This window comes from Elephantulus edwardii, unplaced genomic scaffold (assembly GCF_000299155.1).
Source record: "Elephantulus edwardii isolate Elephantulus edwardi_28Jun2011 unplaced genomic scaffold, EleEdw1.0 scaffold00135, whole genome shotgun sequence".
In the NCBI taxonomy this organism is placed as follows: domain Eukaryota; kingdom Metazoa; phylum Chordata; class Mammalia; order Macroscelidea; family Macroscelididae; genus Elephantulus; species Elephantulus edwardii.
The window spans coordinates 9,415,981-9,423,510 of record NW_006399885.1 but is presented as its reverse complement, the minus strand read 5'-3'; positions in this window follow the sequence as shown (position 1 = coordinate 9,423,510).

Here is a 7,530-nt window from a genome sequence, read left to right as displayed (position 1 = left end):
ACTTCTAATCTGTTCTTTCCCTCATCTGTTTCAATACAATATACATAATTTATCCAGTTTTTTCCTGTCATACCCCCACCCTGATGTCAGACCCATTCTACAACAGTGGCACCATGCAGTGTTTGTCCCTTTGTGACTGAGATATTTCACTCAGCATAATGGTCTTTTTAAAAAAAAATTGAAGCTATTATTATGCATATATAGCAAAATGACAAATTTAAAAGCAGAAACTCTTTTGGTCAAACTCTATCTCTACATGGCTGCATTGGATCAGCCACTGTGTTGATCCATTTGGTTGAGGATCTTCCTCTGTTTGGTGGACCCTTCACCTTTGGCAGCCCATGGGATATGCAGTGCCCTTCTCCAGCACCACAATTCAAGGTTTCAATTCTTCTGTCATCTGTCCAAGCCACAGATGCACGGTAAGTCATTGGAAAGATCATGTCTTAGGTCAGGCACACCCTAGTCTTTACATTGACATTTTTGCACTTCAGCATTTTGGAGAGTTGCCTGCTTGCAGAGCTCTTTAGATTTCTTGATGGCTGGAACCAACGTTGTTGATTACAGATCCAAATAAGAAGATATCATTGAAAAGGCCAATCTTTTCTCCACCTATTATGATGTTGTCTTTTGGTGCTGTGGTGAGAGTTTTTGTTTCCTTGATGTTTACATCTAATACCTATTGACATATAATACGTAATCTTTTCTAACAAGAGCTTGAAGTCCTCCTGACTTTCAGCAAGCAGGTTTTAGATGAAGCTTCTTTAGATTTTGTCACTACACTGTTCTTCATTAAGCCAAGCTGCAAGAATAACTTGTTTGTACTAGAGATTTATCAGGTATGTAGAAATGATACAGCCCTGCCATAAGCATTTCTTGATTTTAAGCCATGCAGTGTTGCCTTGTAGTACTCAAACAGCAGCAATTGCTGAAGATCATCTGAAGCCAGCTGGACAAATAAATATACAGAGCCCTGTCAGCAGTTCAAGTTAGATTGATAAGAGTTTGTAACAACAAGGAGATCATTGCTGATGTCACACTGATCCTGGCTGAGAACAGGGAATACCAAAAGGACTGTGTTTAGCTGTTGATTAACGATATAAAGACATTTGACTCTGTGGATCTTAGCAAATTATGGCTAACATTAAGGAAAGGGGGGATTCCAGAACACTTAATTTGTGCTTATGCGAAATCTATACCTACATCAACAGGCTGCTGTGCAGACAAGCAAGAAAACCATACATGCTGTAAAATCAGGAAAGGAGTGCAACAGTGTGTGTACAATCTCCATCCTTCTTCAGTCAGTATGCTGAGCAAATCATTCCAGAAGCTGGAATCTATGAAATAGAATGTGGCTTTGGTATCTGAGGAAGACTTATCAACAATCTGTATTATGCAGATGACACAAGCGTCCTTGCTGAAAGTGAGAACTTTAAGCACTTTTTGCAGAACACCAAAGAGTATAGTCTTCTGTATGGATTACACCTCCACATCACACAAACTAAAATTCTCAACACTGGACCGACAGGTGACATCATTATAGATGTCATACCGAATCCACAATCAATATACTTGATATCAGGACTCAAGAAATTAGGAGCCCTATTACATTAAAAAACTCTGCAATCAGAGACCGCTTCCAAATGGCTGTGGAATAACAATGACCATTTGAAGAATGAGGTGATTCTCATTCAGGCCACAGCCTTTCCCCTCATTTTCTGTGCAATTTAGTGTTAGATGATAACGAAAGATGACAGAAGGAGTGATTCCTTTCAATGACAGAGTTGGAAAAGAGTACTGAATATCCATGGGGCTATCAAAAGAACAAACAGATACATCTTAGACTAAGTGCACTCAGAATGATCCTTGGAGGCATAGATTACACTTCTTACACATTTCGGACATGTAGGGAGGCTATTCCTTGCAGAGCAACACGATGTTTGAAAGATAGAGAGAATAACAAAGAGAGGAACACTCTCAACCAGATGAATTGACAAAGTGACCATGGACTCAAGTGTGTCTGAGATACTGAAGATGATACGGGCTAATGCACAGTTCATAGGGTCTCTGTGGTTAGTACTAGACTTTATGGCACACAACAACAATGTTATGTATAAGACACATGTTGTATATTCTGAGGTAAAATGCTTCCAAAATACTCAGAATCACAAGGCAAGAATGACATCTTCAGTTCATGGACACATACTTGCTCTCAACATCAGAGTTTAAAATTTCATGTTGATAAAGGCAAAATGAGTGAGAACATGGGAATTGCTTGACTGGTGTTCCAGCATGGCTATAACAGGCTTTCCTAACATCCAGAAGATACTGCGCAGATTTGTGATCTCAGAAAGTAAGCATGTTTTGTGTTCATAAGGGAAACAAATATGAACACTTTCAACCCACTGGATACCGAGCACCCAACTACATTTTTCTTCTCCAAGGTTTAGTGGGAAGGTGCTAGCCAACTTGTAGATCATGTTGCTGCTGGCTGCTGGCTGTGTAACTGCCTGAGTCTGAAGAAATCAAACTCTTCACACCAATCACAGACCCACAGAACATTGTGGATGAGCATACTCTCATTGATTATATAAAAATACCTAGAACATAAAAAACATTTTGTCCACTCAAAATAATGTCCTCCTCTGAAAAGACATAGTTTCTGTCAAAAATTCAAAGTAGAAAACAATATGGTCTTGAAAAATTTAAGAACATCTCAATATACACCTCAAAGAATATCATTTGGACAGAAAACAAACCAACCTAAATTGCAATCCAATTTTATCTGTACAATGACTGAAATGCTTACATCAGCCAGTGTTCAGAGTTCTACATTACAGTTTCCATTGAATTGATTTTTACTTTTTTACAGCAGTATGAAATAGCAGATATTAACACTTGACTTCTCCTTTGTCACCAGAGAGCAACATTCGTACACTGCTCTGCTACTAACTAGGTTTTTTACCTCATACTAATACATTTCACTTCTCTGAGCCTCACGGCCCTTGAAAGAAAAATAAAACCATATCCATAGTGGCCTAATGGTAAGAAGATGCACTGCAATACCAAAGGAACATGGTTCAAATCCATGAGTTAATTCACAGGAGAAAGATGGGAAATCTCCTCTTTGTGATTTACTGTCTCTGAAAACCCACTGGTGGGTTAACTATGGGTCAGTTCTAACTCATCAGCACAAAACAACAACAACATAGACCTCCATTAGGTTTCTAGACAGAAATGATTTCTAAAGCCTGGGCCTCTTTCTGTCACAGAGAGGCTGTTAGATGTTAACTGCCCCTTCACATTAGCAACCTGCCCTCTCTCGGCCATGTGACTCTTGCAAGGCTCTCAGCTTCAGTACACTTTTCCGATCACAACAGAGGAAATAACATACTCTTGCTGTGAGTTGCTTCAAGAGATTGATGTGTAACAAACACGAAAGCCTTGTCAAAAGAAACACATTGTAATGTTTGGAAACTTCATTCTGCTGACATGGGCCAAGAAGATAACCAAGAGAAGTGATGATTTCTCATTTCCTGACAGGTAAGAGTAGTATTTCTGTAAAGCACACTTCACACATCAAGCATGTCTCATAGTAACTATGCTCTTACCATCTCCTCACTCATCTGGTGCCTCCTGGAAGACCAGGATGGCATGTTTGAGTCCCAATGCCAAGCATATTATTGGGCACACATTAAACCCCAAAACAAACAAGTAAATCTAACAGGATAGAGTCTCTCTGACCATGGCAGCACTTCATCGGGTCTCTGAGGCTGATCATTTCCACAGGAGTACACAACTGTGCCAGCAACCTCGGGTTAGCTGTTCACTCGTCAGTTCTTACTATTGCTATGTCTTCCTGAGCAGGAAGTGCCTCATAGCTGACACTCTACAGGGTTTTCAGAGGCTGTATACCACATGGAAGAGACATCAATTTTTCACCCACAGATTGGCTGGTGGTTACAAACTACATACCCTTCAGTTTGCAGCAAAGCTGCCCCCCACTAGACCACCAGGATTTCTCAGGCATACAGCAGGTGCCCAATAACTGAGTGTGAACCCATAGTGTGCCCTAAGTAGCCCCTTTCTGAGCAGATGTGAGTGATTATCAAAAGCAAAAGTAGGATTACCATTCTCCTGTAAAATTTTCCTGACAAATTTCTTGAGGGATTTGTCGCAGGCCTTCTCGTTTCTCTCCATGGTGTCAAACAGTTCAGCCAAATGCGTGATGAGGTTCTCCTCTTTGTACTCATGCCACATGGACAATAATTTATTTCGAAAAGGGACACAATAGAAGAGGGATTCCAATATGGAATTGATGTAACACGTATTGCCCAACTAGAAAGAAAAAAAAATTGTATGGTGAAATTCTTGGCAAGAACTGAAAGTTGGTCTATATTCTGGCCAGAACATTAGGAACCTGACTTGACACAGGCCACACTTGAAGAGCTCAGGCTTCTCAACTAAGGCAGTGAGGTGGCAGTTCCCTGATACTCATTGTTTCCTTAGTCTTGGACTGATTTCATCAATATCGTTACAAAAAATTAAAGGTTGAAGGTATTAGTGTTTCTTCAGAATCCAAAAGCACGTCCAAAAAATAATTCATCATGGCCAAGTGGGATTCATAACAGGTATGCAAGAATGCAATGTAAGAAAAACACTCAGTGTAATTCACCATATTAACAAAACAAAGAACAAGAACCATATGATCTTAGCAATTGATGTACAAAAGGCATTTGACAAAATCCAACACCCTTTCCTGAATAAGACACTCAGCAAAATTGGAATGGAATTTCCTCAACATAGTGAAAAGTATATGTGTAAATTCAAGAGTGAATATCATTCTCACTGGAGAAAGGCTAAAAGCATGTTTCTAGTGAACAGGAACCAGACAAGGATGCTCACTATCAACACTTCTTGAACTTGCATTTGAGTAGTTAGTTGGTGGTCTGTTCCACAATCAGCACCAGGCCTACTTTTCACAGCTGATATTGAGCTTCTCCAGTGATTCTTTCCACAGATGTAATCAATCTTATTCCTATGCAAAATGTGACATGTTCAAGGATGGGAAGACTCCATAATGTGAAAATTACAATCTTACCAAAAACAATACCATCCCACTACAGATATCAAATTCATATTTCAAGGAAACCCAAAGTGAGATTGTCAACTTTATTTCAAAAGAAAAGAGACCCCAAATAACCAGAGCACTTATGAAAAACAAAAATAAGTGGGGATGTAGCACTCTTTGACCTCAAAACCTACTACACAGCATTAGTAACAAAATCAGCATCGTACTGGTACAATGACAGTCACAGAGATCAGTGGAACAGAACTGAGAACTTATGGTCAAGAGATATTCCACAATGAAATAAAACCTATGAAACAGGGAAATGACAACCTCTTCAACAAATGTACGTTCAAAACTGGACTGCTACCTGCAGAAAGCTGAAACAGGATCGATAGCTCAAAGAGAAATCAACTCATTGTGAGCAGAGACCTGTGAGGAAAGCCCAAAACCATAAAGTTCCTAAGAGTCAAACTGGGCCCAAGCTTAGAAGGCTAAGCCTACGTTATAAAGAGACTGCCAAATACAATGAGAAATGCACAATCTAAAGAGAATTAAATTGATGAGTTGGAAAGATTAAATCTATGTGCACATCAAACACTTCTTCCAACAGTGTGAAAAGACACTCTACTGACTGGGAACAAACATTTGGCAATAACATCTCGGACAAGTGTCTCATAACAAAAGTTTACAGAATACTCCTGAGCCTCCACCAGAAAAAGACTGATAACCCAATTACAAAATGGGCAAAAGACATGGAAGGACTTTTCACAGAGGAAGATATTCAGGTGGCCAACAGACGTATGAAAAAATGTTCAAAATCATTGACAGTAAGACAGATGCAAATAAAAACCACAATTAGATCCCATTGCACCCCAGTAGCAAAAGTTTACTAGGGTATCAAGCAATAAATGTTGTAGAGGATGTGAAGAGGTAGGATCTCTCATATACTGTTGGTAGGATTGTAAAATGGTGCAAACAATCTGGAAGCCAATTTGACATTTCCTCAAAAAGAAGGTAGCAACTCTATATGACCCAGCTATTCCAATACTAGGAATATACTTCAAGGAAATTATAACTAAGACCCATGTTGATAGCAGTATTATTCACCACCACAAGAACATAAAAACATTTGTTATAAGTCTCTTGTCTGAGATGGTATTACCAAATGTTTGCTTCCAGCCTGTAAGTTTTCTTTTCAACATTTGAAAAGGTTTCTGATGCTCACATGGATTTAATCTTTCAAAGATCCCATGCATCAATTTTATCCTCTTTGTCCATTTCTGATTGTATTTGACAGCCTCTTTATACATTGGACTAGCGCTTCTAAGCTTGATCCCTGTTTGTTTCTTATGAACATTATGGTTATGATCCACCTTGAGTTGATTTTTATGTATGGTGTGAGATGTGGATCCTGTTTCAGCTTTCTGCAGGTGAAAGTCCAGTTTTGCCGGTACCATTTGTTGAAGAGGTTTTCATTTCCCCATTTGATAGCTTTTATTTCCTTGGCGAATATGAGTTGACTATAGATAGCTGTGTCTATTTCTGGGTTCTCAATTCTGTTCCATTGGTTTATGTGCCTGTCATTGTACCAGTACCATGCTGTTTTGGTTACTATTGCTGTGTCAGACAGTGCTATACCTCCAACCTTATTTTTTATTCCCAGAAGTGTTTTGCTTATTTGGGGTCTCTTGCTTCTCCAAATAAATTTGATAATTTCCCTTTAAATCTCCTTGGAAAATGATTTTGGTATCTGGATTAGGACTGCATTGAACATGTAGATTGCTTTTGATAGGATTGTTCCTATCCATGAACAGGGCATATTTTTCTGTTTCTTCTGGTCTTTTATTGTGTCTTGCAGTAATTCTCTGTTGCTTTCTTTGTAGATGTCTTTTGTATCTCCAGTTAGGTTCACTCCCAGGTATCTCAATTTGTGGTTGTCTATTGTAAATGGTATTGCTTTCTTGATTTCCTTCTCTGAGTTCTCTTTCTTACTGTAGAGGAATCCTATTGATGTTTGGATATTGAACTTATATCCTGCCACTCTATTAACTCCAAAAGCTTTTTGTTGAATCTTTGGGATTTCCTGTGTACACTATCATATCATCTGCATATAGCAACAGTTTAACCATCTCTTTGCTGATCTGGATGCTTTTTATTTTGTTATTGGTGGTGGAGTTGTTATGTGCCATCAAGTCACTTGCGACTCATAGTGATCCTATGTACAAGAGCCCTAAACACTGCTCTATCCTGTGCCAACCTTGCTGTCTCAAACACACTTATTCCCACCACCCCAATCACAGCATTGATCCGTCTCATTGAGGGTCTTCCTCTCCTGCACCGTCCCTCCACTCTTCCAAACATGATGTCCCTCTCCAAGGACCAGTTCCTCCTTACAACATGCCCAAAGTACGTCAGATGAAGCTTCAGAATCCTTGACTCCAAGGAGCATTCTGAGTTCA